Source organism: Thermobia domestica, chromosome 12 (genome assembly GCF_964235325.1).
Source record: "Thermobia domestica chromosome 12, izTheDome1.hap1.1, whole genome shotgun sequence".
In the NCBI taxonomy this organism is placed as follows: Eukaryota; Metazoa; Arthropoda; class Insecta; order Zygentoma; family Lepismatidae; genus Thermobia; species Thermobia domestica.
The window spans coordinates 45,527,427-45,543,832 of NC_137465.1; positions in this window are offsets into that span (position 1 = coordinate 45,527,427).

Sequence of the window (16,406 nt, forward strand, 5' to 3'; positions counted from 1 at the left end):
TTAAGGAAGAATATACAGCAGTATAGCATTACATCTGAAGATAATTTAATTAATTGGGTTGTTATCTAGCCTATCGTATATATTGCAGTTCTTCCTACCTGTTCAAGCACGCTTGAAGAAGTCTGTAATTTTCTTCTGAACAGTGTCTGCTGCCGCTGTTCATAGCACCACCACTTCTTCTTCATCAAATGCCCGAAATGCATTGTCTGGCAACGTGTTTCTGTATTCGAAAAGATAGCGTTGCAAGTTTTCCAAACTTTGGATCTCTTCTTTAGAACTCACTTGTTGTTTCACATTTTCTACTTCTGCCTCATCATCGGAATCTGCTTCATCTTCCTTCGTAGCCTCCCTCACGCTTTCTACTATTGACTTATCAACATTGGGATCCTCAGTTACAAGCGACGTACTCGACAAACGTAATTCCCTGTTTCGCTGCTTCTTGAAATTAACTTCAAGATTCAGGATCAACAGCCTCTTCCACCGCATTTGTAGCAATGACATTAGGTTCATCACGAAGATTTGGGTGGCGCCAATTTGTAACGACCTGTGGCTTCAACTATGCCATGCCGCTGCGAGCATTTAGATTGCCACATGCAGAGAGATGCTAGTTTCCCTCTCAAGATGGGTGTTAATTAATATCCTTTCAAGCACTCTCTTGTGGCAATGGCATCTCAAGGCATTTATGATGCCTTGGTCCAAAGGTGCATCTTTAAAATGCAAGGAGGAAGGAAAAGAAGGGTTGTAGAATTGAGAGTTGCAACCGTATTGTGTGTGATGCAATTGTCCAAAAGCAGCGGTACTTTCTTCCCGCATTTTCCAGCTTCCTATTGAAGTCCAGAAACCACTCAGCATCGACGCTTTCTTGTTGTCATTATACTTAACAGGAGGATAATTAACTCCCTTAACAAAGGGCGCATTTTTACATTTTCCTACAACAAGTAACTTTTGGAAGTCTGACCCGTCACTGTTACAGCACAACAACGCAGTAATGCGAATGCGAACTTTACTGTTTGTTCTGCCTTCACACTTGTCTCCTCTAACAGAGTCTTTTACGGCAAAAGCTGGTGAAAAAAAAAAAAAATACGCTTCGTTCACATTATAAATGTCACAGATTTTCTTTGTGTTTAATTTTTCTGTGATGATCCTCCGAACAAATTTCCTGTTCAATTCAATCAGTTCAACTATTGCTTCGGTCATTTTTGACCACCCCACATATTCTGTTGATGTTTGTATCAGTAACTGAAGACCGTGATCTGTCTGAAAGATCATTGCCTTGAACATTTTCCTTTCTTTCAGAGAAACGTTTACACCACTGAAAGACTTGTACTATGTACATATAAATGTCATCGCACTCTCCGATCAGCATTTGGAATATCTTACGTTAGTTGACAACCTTTTAACTTGCACAAAAAACTACATGTTAATCCTTTGTTTCATTTTCACACTAGCCATTTTCCGACACAGCATGGTTATACATGTTGACGGAGTGACACCCTGTTCGGAACTACCAAAGTCAGATGAGTTTAAATTTCATACAGATGAAGGGAAAGAATGGTGCTTTAATATAACATTAACCGATTTAGTGCACCTGCTTTCGATCATAAAATACAAATTTAGTACTGTTGTGTATGTCACACTTAGTATAATGAATTACTTACTAGAAAATAGTGGAAACATGATCCCAACACTGAAATCTACATTAGAGACTTTCGCTAACTTACTTCATCATATGGGGAAGAAGTTGGAAGGAAAGAAAGACATAAAGAACAGACAAATAGCTGAGAGGTATTCAGATGAACGTCATATTAGAATACAAGATCATGTGATAGTGTTACTCTGTAGGATGCAGTTTGGTGAAGGAAAATAATGGGACGAGTAGGTCGGTAGAAGTGCAGGAGAGCAAAGGAATAATAAGAGATGATTTAAAAAATGCATGATAAAAGAAAAGGATTTAAAGTTGAAAATTATGGAAAACAATAAAGAAAGTTATGAAAATATAAAATGAAATATGAAAACGAAAGGTGATATCTTTTTATTTTTTGATTATTCTTATTCTTAATTAATGTTAGTTATCTATATATTAAAAAGTACGAGATATGATATACAACACTTCGCGTCATATTTACACTGCCACATTGTAAAAATAATAGCTTGTTGGCAATCTAGAGGATCTGAGCTTTACAAATTTACATTTTATTTTTCATTTGCCAAAGATGAATGAGCATTACAATTCTTGATTCTATGACTGAAGAATATGTGCAAAGCTTGGAAAGTTATTGAATATTTCTCTTACACTTCTTCCTCGATCGTTGATGATGAGATTAAATTATGTCTATGCGGTGGGCAGATACAGCTAATTCCTTAATTTCTACACACCACTCATCATTGGAATTTTATTATATATATATTACTAGTCTCAAGATATGGTTATGTCCAAATGCAATCATTCAAAATAACAAGAAACACTTAAGTTGCGATTTTAAATGTAGTGGGATCTTTTGTATAAATTTCCAAAATACATTTCTTTTCAACTTAAGTATATTAACTAATTCCATTTTCTAAAATTTTTGTCACAATTCTGAAACATTCACAACGAATAATAATGATCATTTTGTCTCTCGTTGACAATTGTTTTATTTGTTTGATTACTTGGAGTACTGAGCCCACAGTTTACTGTAAGATCAGAATCCTTTGAGCTTCCATTGGGAATCGAATCCGGATCTCTCACACCAAAGAAGAGATTGCTGTTAAGCTAAGCAAAAGTTTTAGTACTAATATTGTGTACAACCAACCTTCTAGTTTTGAAGCAGGCAATAGATGATCTGATTGTGAATGACTTAGGACTGGGGGTATAGTGTAATTCTCAGGTCAATTGGTCGTCTGTGAGATTGTAAGATCATATTTAGCTAATAAGTGCAATATAGATATTATTGAAAGATTAAACAACCGATTATATTAAGACACCATATCCTCTATAGATGTGAATTCAATAACGGACAAAACGTGAAAAAATGACCGATTGAACAGCGACTCGAACCCAGGACCTCCGGCATACCGTGCCGATACGTTAACCACTACGCCACCCAGTGCACTTCCCAGAACACCCACACACTCTCGAGATCTGTGCTCTCCACTCAGACCACGTGGGTTATACCACAGCCCCCTGCTGATTGGACAATCTCTGTGTCCATATATTGAGCACCTATGAAATCACAACTGTCATAGGTTCGAATCCCGGTCCAGTAAGTCACTTTTTCACTCTTTGTCCATTAATAAGCGCAACATAGACTAAAAATTTCTATTTCACGGGAAAGGAACAGTCTCAATAGAGACAATGGGTTTCAGATCAGCCCCATCTGGTCGGCCCTTTTCAGGAACAAAAACTGACATTCAACAAAGCCTTTCTCGTAGCCACAACAACAGCCAAACAGGAGGAGCCAGCATCCCTCAGCCAATCAGCAGCCAGAATTTTCCTCAGTCAATCACAAGCCCCCATTCATAGCTCTGCCCCTAAATAGTCATTATACGTATATAGATGTTCACGTCCCCGGTCTCTTCATTACAATGCCTGAAGACGAATGTGATGTCTGCATTCGAAACGTGGGATGTCAATATCTTCACTTGGATGATAGCCCGAGAAGAATTACTAAAATCACTGTTCTGACAGTTTACGATTGTTATAACACGCTCATTTTTCTTCAATAGTAACAATACGATGCAGAGAGTTGTTCCTTGTACTGAGTGAACTGCGCACCTCCAGACGGCGATACTTTGTTGGTTGGTATCAACTCACATGTTGTCCGTGAGTTCCACTTTTCAACTTCCCGATTCTGCCGAGACATCGAACGACAATGGTAAGTTGTATGACTAATTCATCTGTAATTGCAAGATTATTCATCTGAGGGTCCACACCCTATCAGCCAATGGCCATGGGGCTCATTTCTCAAAGTTGGTCACCGGCGCAAAATTTCACAAACCAATGGCATTAATTCACCACCCTTTGCTCAAATGCACTGTTGATGTTTCTTCACGGTTTAAATGTTTAGAATGTCCAATTGGAACTTGTAAAGGAAAAGCACTCTTAATTATGTGTTCTCCATGGTGCACTTCCCTCATCAACAACACACTCTCTCCTGAGTGACTGGGTGCCTCAGCCTGTTTTCTGAACATGTACAAAATTTGGGATCTCGATTCATTTATTCAACGTGTTACATAAAGTGGTTTCCCACCAGCAGCAAAATCACACATTTTAGCCACACCAAATAACGTTTTATTTCATTTCGCTTGAAATTTGAAAGGACTTTTTAGTATGAGTATTCGAATCAGTACCGTCTTCTCTGGGTGTGCAAGTCGTGTGTTAACGACCAACGAAAAATGAAGAAAAGAGTATTTTAGTTTAATTAAACGGATCGTCAGAACTTGGGATTTTTTATTTTCAACAAGACAGAATCAATCAACTGTTAAAGTGCAAAAGAACATAGAAGTGCTGTGCGGTCTCCGTCATGTTTTGAGGAGTCAACTCTGCGAGTAAGTCGTTGGCAACTCTTTGGCTGAATTTTCACTGTTTTAGAGAACTCCTATTGCGCATGCGCTTCGTGTTTCTTATCTCGTCCTTGTGTGATCCAAGGCGTTGGATAGGAAATCAACGTCTTGAATTTTCTGCCTCTCTCAAGCGCTGCCAAGTCTGTAGATTTATTTGTGGATGTACAGATATTTTATAGCAATACGTAAAACATTTTTGGGGGAGAGGAGGTATGACCTACGCACTTTTTTTATTGCTAAACATATCATTCAATTCAAAAGTTAATGGTGCAATCGAGTTCTTCCTAAAATACATGTAAGGAGTACGTTGAAAAGAAACCTTTTTTTCTCGATCCAAGTTGTGTTCAAAGTGTCAGTTGATGCAAAAAAAAAAAAAAGCCTGGACGTTAAGCTACAGAACGGTTTTCCATTTTGCCTTTTTATTTCCCTAATTTTCATTTACTTTGTCGTTAGTGGGTCATCCACAAGACTTACGGTTTCGGGCTCCTATTACTGTTTCTAAAGCAGTATTCTAGAGTTTTCTACGCAAAAAAAGACAACTTGAGCTGAAATTCACATAATTGTAAGTAAATAATTGCTTGTTTTTGATTTTCAGTTTCATATTTTGAGGATATATTTATTTATACTATAATTATTATAATTAAATGTATTTCTTACGTAATAACATCCTCCTTGCTTCCTTTTTATAATTTCCAGACTAAATTGTTAGAAGTAAATTGCTATTTATAGGATGGCGTAACTAGAACATTATGCGGTGACGATCATGGTTCCTTACTTTCGAAAATTGCGAGAACTTCCAGGTACAGACTATATTCAGAAAATCGATGGGTGGGCAAAGTATAGTCATTATTAAATACTCGTATGCTGAATGCGAATGCCACTAAAATAGTTATGCGTAAATTGAAGTAAATTTATCACAATATTTTCGATCACTATAAAAATATGGGTGGGTTCATCTTTACTCCTGGGGAGAGGGGATTTCCCCCTTTAGTATCGCCTATGATTGTGAGGGTTAATATATTTTTCGTTTCTTGCCAACGCCCTAACATCCACGTCAGGAGACGCTACTGACTCGAATCACAAAATAAATCGTTTTTCTAACAACAGCTTCTTCTTTCAATCAGGCCCAGATCTTGAATTCTGCGAACTACGCGTTCGCAGGAGGCGCCAGTTGAAGAGGGCGCCAAACTGGAAAAGGAAGTTTGTGTTTCAAATGTAATATTTATTAGAAAAAAATGTTGTGATGAAAAATTTTCCAAATATTTTCAAATAAATATTGTACAGCCTGAGGTACAAATAAAATACATCAAAAGAACAATAAAGTATAATCTCTGCGTAATTGGTTGTAAAACACTCCTTTACAATTGAAATGGACTTGTACATCAACTGGTGCAAGTTATGCTAGTTTGAGGGAAATTTCCCACAGTCTAGATAGATTTAGGAAAGACTTTTTAAAGAGGAAAAAAGAGATATTTTACGAATATGAGATAAAATGTAGGGAAATTTAGTTTTCAATAGATGTTATATTAAGCATTACGACAGTACGACTAAAGACAGCGACATTCTTTCCACAGTCCCACCTTATGCGCAAAATACAAATGTAGCAGACTCTTCATTCCTCTCCCAACAATCCTTCCACAACCTTGCTAGAGAATATGTCTTTGAAATGGGAATAGTTCAACAAACAAAAGGAAATCAATTGCACGTGTTGCTTATGGATTGGGTGGCATTATCACAGTAGAAGAAATGTCTTCAAGGATGGTCCGTCTTGTCATAAACAGTGTTTCCGCATAGTGCTTCAGTTCAATGACCACAGTTAAGGGTTGAAAAAGGTTAGCGTGAATGAAATGCACATTATCGAAATTCAAGCGATTAGACTTTTGTTGCCCTTCGTCCAAGAACGGGGGCAAATACTAAGAAAAGACGGGCAGTACAAATGGAACTTTTGATCATTTCTGAGGGAAATTTTAAGTTCCTAATATCACTGGCTCACAATCGCTGTCCACTGCTTAATGGTCACTTTCTTAACATCTATTAGTCCATTTATCATTCGTCAACAGTTTCATTTCTCTTCTGAGTCTTCTTATTTACCTAAATGATGTGTGTTTTTACTTTTCAATAGTATTTTGTTTTTCATGTAATAATAATGGCCGACGATAAAAAAAAAAAAAGTGGAGCATTTAATCTACGCAACTTGAAAGAAGATAAGAGGCAAGCGAAGGCTCTAAAAAAGTTTCTTTCGACTTCTGAACAAAATTTCGAAAGTGATAATCATACAAGTGTTGAGGTGGGGGAGTTGTAAATACCAGTTACTGTTAACGAAGCATCTACAAGTCGACACACTTTTGAAACTGTAAATGTATTTTGCTTGATTACAGTAATTTAATTGTTAAATTAAAATGGAATACGTACGACCTCTTCCGTTTCGGCCAGAGTTAAATTTAATGTATTCAGTGGCGTACGAAAGGGGGGCCGTCTCCCCATAGGGTTCTGACAATGAACTTTGGTAATTTGATATCCGTAGTTTTTTTTTTTTTTTTTTTTTTTTTTTAAAGAAACAACAATTGCCTTTCATGTACTTTATTTAAAAACAAAATGTGTCACTAAACAGTTCCTAGACAAGCTGTGTTCATCAAGGTCGTCTTTATTCTTTAAAAATTTTTGCATTTTGGGGGAAAAATGAGTGTTACAGGAATCCTTACTGTTCAAAGAAAAGGAAGGAAAGAGTTTCGCCTATATACATATGGCGACCTTGAAGTTATTGTTCTACTGTTTGATATAGCAATGATCTAAGTTGTCACGTGTCTTATTTGACCCAAAACCTTTCCAGTCTGAGCCAGGCAATACTGAAAAGAATCATTTCTTTTCTGACCATAAAAACAAAATTAAAAAAAAAAAAAACTTTACTTTAGTTGAAGGGTTAAGAGGGAATGGACATGCTTGAACCCAAGAAATCCTTGATGTCGATATAAATAAATAAATAAATACAAACACGTGATCTGTCATCGTCTATTTTGAATCATTCACCGTTTCCGATAGGATTAACTATAACAAATACATACATATATATATATCGGTTTAATACCTTTCACTTCCAGTGAAAGCAGCGATCAATGGAAAGATAGAAAGTAGGGTTAAAAATGAAGATTATCCTTTGTTGTTTTCTTTTCATTCAGATGAAAAATATTTGAGGAAAAATTGTTAACAGGAGAGGGTGGAAAACAATAGTAAAGACCTGTAGCGTGTGGTTATGTCACAGCAACCTCTGATGTTTCATCAGTTATAGTATAAAGGTAAACAAGGAATTTCTGTCGCTTTTTGTGGAGGTTTGTGTTACATTGGCCCTCACACCGTCAGTTGAAGATAAGGAGAAGGTCAGTTGTTGGTGTGGGTATATCCAACATACTACCTGGTAGTCGCGGTTCAGTTACACCGTGAACGTGCGTAAGGACAGAGTGAACATGGGACCTCCACAGAGCGTCATATAGGCGTCGTATACTGTACGAGTTCAAACTGAGGTCAAACGCCTCTTCAGCGGGGCGGAAGATATGTCAGGCCTTTGGTGTAGGGTGGAGCGTTTTGCACTTTTGTTGAAAGTTCGATGACGGCTAGTGCGGAAAAGGTGCTATTAGTGGCATCAGCCTTACTGATTTTTAATTTTTTTTTTGGACAAGCTTTTACCCTGTCCCAACGGACTTAAAATTTTTTAAGTGCTTGGTTAGGCAACACGCACAACACTAATGACAAAAAAGCTACTTGTGGTCGTTTTTAGAGTTACCTGATGGCTATAATACAATTATTTTATTAAAAGAAGCTTGTAACAATGCCAATAAATAATTTTAAAATGTTTATGAGTCAAAGTACAGCCATATTAGCTCAGTTGTTGGAATTAATGTCCAGATTTTGTTTGGAATGCCACGTTAATGATGATTATAGGCATAGCTCTTAATATAACACGATTTGTTTTTGGCAACTCTTCGCTTGTTATGTACATCGACAGCAAATGCCATCTAGCGGCAGGCTACACAACTTCGTGGTTGCTTACCTTGGCCACGCTCTTCGAGCGTCATCGCAACGTCCGGCTCCGTCCAGAAGATTCGCGTACCTCCCGCTCGCCTCGTTGGCTCCAGAACCTACGACCACGTTTCTAGAATATTCTCGCTCGAAGTTCGGCGGTGGTATAAATATTGCGTACTTCGGCCAACCAATCCAACAGGTTAGTTTATTGCAGCTTAATCTTTAACAGTTTTAGTTCGCTACTGTTTCTGTTAAGACAAAGAGTTTGTGCATTGTACCTAAATTTACAGTCTTCTTAGTGCGATACGATTCAGAGACATTTTGTTTAGTTTGGTTTCCAAGTTCGGAAGCAATGGAAAGCAAGATGAAGAAAAAGCCTCATAGCAGACAAACGCGGGAAAGTGTGAAACGAGGCTTATTTGGCACTCCAAGTGAAATGAGTGAAGTGCAGTTACCCACGTACGCTGACGTTATGCGATATTATCATTGGTTTCGAAGTGGTTTAAGTGGTGACGAAAGCGTAACTAAATTACCAGTGTCTGACATTTGTAAACTAGTTGGACAAAGAGTTGTACATATTTGGCGTAAAGCAAGCATTCCTGTGGTTTCAGAAAAGAGAGTTTTTGACATGCTGAAAACATTTTATAATAAGTGTCGCACCAAGGAAAAACATTTTATAATAAGTGTCGCACAAGGACAAGAAGCAACATTTCGTGCAGGTTTTGTTGCACACGCGGAAAAGTCTCTTTTTGATATTGCGTCTTGCAAATGTAAAACCGCCGAAGATTGCAACTGTGAGAGGACACGCAAGATTCCAAAACGAGAATTCAAGTTTCTTTTGGACCAGAGAACATCACGGAAAATGAGCATTGGTAACATTGACGTCCGAACAAGTAAATCTGTGTCAAAGATGTTTTTCCGTAAAGTGAGCAGATTTAAGGGGCAGACAACCAAGAAAGACGCTGGAAGTGTTGAGGCAAGTCCATCAACTAGTGGGATTAGGTTAAGCACAGGTCAAAGATACTGGCGTCGTCAGGGAAATCCAGCGAAGCTGTTGAATCGGGAAGCACGTCGGGATCTGACTTCGAGGCGCGACCAAGAAGGAAACATAGCCTAACGCGTCTGTCTTCAAAATACAGCGGAGACAGCGTTTAGAACTGGAGCTTCAGACAGACAGGTTGCTTTGATCGCTTCTGCCGTACTTCAGGACGCGAGACTCATAACACCAGAGGACAAAAATCTTGTTGTTGACAGATCTAAGGTACGAAGAGGAAAAGATAAACTGGGCGAGAATATCCAGAAAGAAAAGGCTCACCTAGGCCGGGCGACTACGAGTATCTACCTCGACGGAAAAAATGATGCAACTCTTGTGCAAGAAAAAATTAACGGCAAACTACGAAGACGAGAGGTTACAGAAAAGCATATCACAGTTCTATCGGAGACCGGTTCAGAATACTTGGGTCATGCCACACCTAAGACAGGATATTGCCGACTCTATATTGGAGCTTTTAGAGAAGAACCAGTACGACGTGTCAAGTCTTGAGGCATCGGCAGTGATGATGAAGCCACGAACACAGGATGGGATAACGGCGTAATAAGTCAGATACAAAGATCCCTAGGAAAGGAACTGCAACATCTCATTTGCCTTCTTCATACCAACGAGTTGCCATTTCGACACCTGGTTACCGAATTGGATGGTGGGACGACCGGACCCAACGATTTTTCCGGCCCCATCGGAAAGAAATTAAAGGATTGTGAACGTTCATCGATCGTCTCCTTTACACCCATTCCCGTTGAATGGGTGTCTGAAATGGAAACACCAGATGGTTTAAGCAGCGACCAGAATTATCTCTTCGAAATTTGTAAGACTGTTGCTACAGGAATGTGTAGACCGATCTAGCAAACAGAAAACCAGGACCATTATCACATTCACGATGGCTTACATTGGCCTATAGGATGCTTCGCCACTACATCAGTACTGATAAACCTAATTCAAGTTTGTGTCAACTTTGACAGTACATTGTTAAAGTATACGCTCCCGTCTGGTTTACAATACGGCCAAATCCTTCGTGCGAAATGGGCGCCATGCATCTGTTTAGCATAGTTAAGCTATCATGTTTTCTGCCAGAAAATCTACAACACATAGTTCATTCTGTTCTACAAACAAACGGATACTATGCTCATCATGAAAACCTGCTGACAGCGATGACAGCAGATGAAAATCAGCATATTCGAACGTTAGGCTGGACAAGGATAAAAAAAGTGCCGCAGCCACAAGACTCCGAGATCATGCCGCCCACGTGACTTCATTGTTCCGAAATCAAACTTTACAGCTAAAAATTACTACGACATGATTAATTGACTTAATGTCTAACAGAGCCGCCAATCACACGAAACAACGGATCAGCAGCTTGAAAAAAACATCCGAACTTCAGCTACTCTAACATTCCCTTGCCATAGTCAAGCTGTGGAACGCACACTGAAGCTGGTGTCCGAGGCAGCGTCGAAAAAGTGCGGAAGAGATATCTACGTTAGAGCCAAACTGAAGTCTAGAACAAGACTGCCCCGCTTCGAGACCAAGAAGAACTATGTGACCTAAGGTCAAATTTCAACGTATGCCTACAGGGTGGGTGGGTGGTCAGAACTCGATGTGCAACCAACTCCCCGTGGTGAGTTCTGGGTTATTTTGCATACAGAGCAAAATAAGCGAAGAGTTGCACAAAGAAAATCGTGTTATATCAAGGGCTATGCCTATAATCATCGTTAACGTGGCATTCCAAACAAAATCTGGACATTAATTCCAACAACTGAGCTAATATGGCTGTACTTTGACTCATAAACATTTTAAAATTATTTACTGGCATTGCTACAAGCTTCTTTTAATAAAATAATAGTATCATAGCCATCAGGTAACTCTAAAAACGACCACAAGTAGCTTCTCTGTCATTTGTGTTGTGCGTGTTGCCTAACCAGACACTTAAAAAACTTTAAGTCCGTTGGGTTAGGGTAAGGGGTTGTCCAAAAAATAAATAATAAAAAAAAAATAATCAGTAAGGTCGGTGCCACTAATGGCTCCTTTTCCGCACTAGCCGTCATCGAATTTCCAACAAAAGTGCAAAACGCTCCACCCTACTTTGGTAAGGGTGTCGTGACTACGCGGACAGTGCAGCGGTGATTTAACAAGTTTAAGGACGGTGACGAAATACTCGAAGACGCACCACGTACTGGAAGACAAACACGTGTACAAAATTAAGATCTTCAGACAGCAACTGAGGTGAACAGTGACTAGACATGTGAGGAACTGGAACTACAATTCCATCTGAGTGGAGAAACCATTCGGTAGCACCTCCATCAACTTGGGAAGCAATACAAGTTGAATCGATGGATCCCACATGATTTGACTCCGGGCCAGAAGGCAATGCGTGCCGATATCTGTGTTTCTTTGCTATCTCCTCTAAGGAAGGAGCCTTTTCTGGACAGGGTGTTGGCATGCGATGAGAAGTGGGTCCTGTACGAAGATCCGCGACGCCGTCATCATTGGTAGCATTCCATGAACTGGTTCCAAAACAGCCGAAACCAGTACTGCACAAGAAGATCCTGTTGTGTGTTTGGTAATCTGCTCGCTGCCTCGTGCATCAGGACTTGCTACCAGCTGGTCAGACCATCAATGCAACTGTGTAGTGCCAGCAGTTGAGCCATGTTCAAGAAAAACTCAAAATCTGGAACCAGCACTTCTGAATCACAAAAGGACCCTACTGTTACAAGAAAACGCAAAACCCAACGTGGTTAGGATGATCCAGGACACTATTCTAATCCTGGATCGGAAACATTATTGTATCCACCATACTTCCCGGGCAATGCACCGTCCGATTATCACCTATTCCATTCCTTGGAAATCACCTTACAGAACGCCAGTTCAATTCCCTGGAAGAGGTGCAAAATGCACTTGATACCTTCTTCGCTTCACGACCCACCAAGTTCTACTGCGATGGAATCCATAGCCTTTCAGAACGTTGGCAGAAAAAAAAAAAAAAAAAAAAAAACGGAGGAAAATCTAAACAAGATATTAATTTAGAGAAAGACTCGAAAAACGTCTTAGAAAAGTGGCTAGGGACGAAAAAAACAGTAATGGTGTTAATTTTGGCGAAGAAAATGTCCAAAAACAGCAATCAAGAAACAACGAAGAAATATCTAAAGAAGCCGGCACTTCAGAGAAAGATTTATTATTATTATTATTATTATTATTATTATTATTATTATTATTATTATTATTATTATTATTATAACTAAACACTCTGGCTCAACAAACGCATGCGTATATATATATATATATATATATATATATATATATATATATATATATATATATATGCACAAACACTAAGGTCCCCTAACAAAAATCCTAGCTACGCTACTGAATGTATTTCAAAATTTGTTTGAATACAGTTAGTAAATATGGTTTTAATGAAGCATAAGAGCATATCTCTGCCAAAATCAAACCTATTAATGTTAGACTTGAAGCTCATGAATTTTATTCTCTTTCGACTTTTATGTTTCGATTGTAGACCTACTTGTGAAAATACATCTTAGGTATACATCTTAGTTGTGTCTTATGCTTAATTAATAATAATAAAAAAAATGCTATTAATTTTTAAAATTGGACCTTTGTTTAGCATTCATCCACAGTCAATTAGTTATAATTTCGCCATTTTTCGTTAATATTCACAGCGAGATTGCAGATATTGAAGAAATTTGCAATTGTAATTTGAAGAATTTTGGTCCATTATAACTTTCTACTCTTTTATGACTATTTATCTGAGGGCGCTGAAATATTGTTTGCTTACACTTAAGAAATATCAGGAACCGGCCCTGCTTTCAATAGGATGCATATTTACTATTCATTAAAAAGTACTTACCCGAAAAGCATGTAAAATTATTTAATTTTGTACATTTCGGGGAAAAACCTATTGCTTTCCTCTGTACAGATCTTTACTGTGAATTGTCTGATTTGTTATTCTGAAACGGAACGACTGCCAACTTTGTATCTTGAAACTATTTTATAAATTTAGTACTTTTATCTTCAAAGCGTTTCACACACACTGTCATATGGGCAAAATGCAACCAAAATTATCCAAACATCCGTATATTGTTCATCGAACTTTTTCTTTGTATGCAAAAGCCATAATTTTGATAATACAATGAAAAATATATATAAGTGTATAAATGGCTTGCATATAGTGTACTCTGTTGTTCTAAATGTATATTTTTATAAAATAAATATTAGATTATTCAAAATTTTCTAAATAGTTTATTACAAAAATACAAAAACATGATAGGAACCACCGACCTGAAAGACAGACAAAATTACAACAAAGAGCCTCGACTGCAATGTGTTAACTGTATTGTTTCGGCGTACCATGATACCTTTCTCAGTAGATCTCTGCAACTCACGAACAATTTATCTGACTTGTTAGAATTTTACTTTGCAATATTTCGTGTGCACGAAAAAAAAATCAAATAAAAAAAATTAAAAAGTACAAAAAACTTGTTAATGTCATCGTGTAAATTTCTTGGACTAAAATCACCTTTCAAAAGTGTTGTTGCTGCGAAAAGCTTCTTTCAATTGTCTGTATTGCGAGGTTTCCTTGTTGATTATTGAAGTTTTGGGTAGTAACTAATTTTAACAGTTTTGATTTGTGTTACTAAACCTATTTGTGGATTCTGAGGAGTGTGTTTGGCCTACGAAGTGCCTAATATAGATAGTTTTGTCTTTCACTTCACTACTTCATGTGAATATTAAACCTCATTTGAATAATAAACATTATTACTTTTATATTGAAACCACATTGAAAGTTTGCGTTGTCTATATTCGAACTTCAGTTCCTTATTCTGATGAAAAGTGATTCGTATACAATTCTTTTAATGTAAGATGACGATCTATGTAACACCTTTGAACTATCCATTATTGTGTCTAAATACGGACGTTTCGAGATATCTGTCACAGCAGTATCTTAATTTCATGCGTCTCTAATGAGTTCTTTAACTCAGTTTCTGTGTTTCTTTTGGTCATTCTAATATAGTATTCCGAACATTGACAATTTGCTTGATATACTCCTGAATGAGTCAATTTATTAAAAAAAAAAAAAAAAAAAACTTTTCAAAAATTACCGAGAACTTTATGCAAAAATGTTGTTGCAGAATCGAGACTCATCACTCAACATGATCCTATCATTCATGAGGATTCCATGCTACTCGAGTGCGACATCACTCCATACACTGTCGTTTATGCACTGGTGTTATTGGAAAACTACGCAGGGAAGATAAGGTGTTCTACAGAGTTTATTATTTTCTTTGAATGGCAGGCATGACAGGGTTACGTAATGCTCCACACACAATGCAACGATTCTCCCGTGTTGTGATCCATGGTGATCGACCAGAACCTTCAAGTCATGCTTGTTGCTTTCATGCATCCACTGGGTCCAACATCAGACCTAAGTGACATCAGAATGTTCCACATGTCTTTCAATCGCACGAAACACCCAACCAGACTCGTGGCGGCGCAATTCGAACGCTGTCAAATGCTGGTAATGCTGTCTAATGCGGCGACAAGGTATTATGTGTTTCTCGACCTTCTTGCCTCTCATGCTTCACAACTGACTGACACGACCAGGGCTGAATTCCTTACTGCTGCATTATTACCCTCTGGTGCTCATTCGTGTTGTCCCTGATCTTTGAATCTCTAATCATCTGCACATCCTCCATAGCGTTACACATCTACTGAATCACAGTTGAATTGGATGATTCCTTCCTGGTGATTTTTTTTCCTTCTAGTAGTAAGGCAAACCTCCAAAACTTTACAATTTCCCTTATTCCTAAATCGTTGAATTGGATTGATTTTGAGCCATTTTTGAGTGCATTCGATAGCAAGATTGACCGGAGTGGAATTATACATGTTCACGACTACACACTAATACACTATACGCAAGCCATTTATAGACTTATATATATTTTTCATTGTATTATCAAAATTATGGTTTTTGCATAGAAAGAAAAAGTTCGATGAACAATAAACGGATGTTTGGATGATTTTGGTTCCATTTAGCCCATATGACAGTGTGTGAAATGCTTTCAAGGTAAAAGTACTAAATTTATAAAATAATTTCAAGATACAAAGTTGTCAATCATTCCATTTCAGAATAACAAATCAGACAATTCACAGTGAAGATTTGTACTGAGGAAGGCAAAAGCTTTTTTTTTTTCCGAAATGTACACAATTAAATAAATTTAGGTGCTTTTCGGGTAAGTACTTTTTAATGAATAGTAAATATGCATCCTATTGAAAGTAGAAGGTGTTGTTAGAAAAACGATTTACTTTGTGATTCGAATACTCATACTAAAAAGTCCTTCCAAATTTCAGGCACATTGCAACAAAACATTATTTGGTGTGACTAGAATATCTGATTTTCCGTCTAATGGGAAACCACTTTATGTAACGCGTTGAATAAATGAATTGAGATCCCATTTTCAACCACTGACATTGACTAATGAGCAAATTTCTGTTTTAACATCAATTGACTGCGTGTTTAAAAATATAATTGGATAACCACTTCACTTCTCTATAAATGGAAGTTATAAAGTTCCTTTCAGAAACTATGAATCATAGAGGACACCTTCTTTAGGCCCCTTTCGGTAAACCAAAGATTAGTAGCAGAAACGGAGGATTCGTTTTTAGACTCTTCGCCAGTTTTTCATCTATGACGTACGATTCATCCAATAAGTTATTGACTTTCTGTGAAACTTCATTCAAAGAATTGGAACTAAAATGATGTAGTTGTTAATTTTAGTTC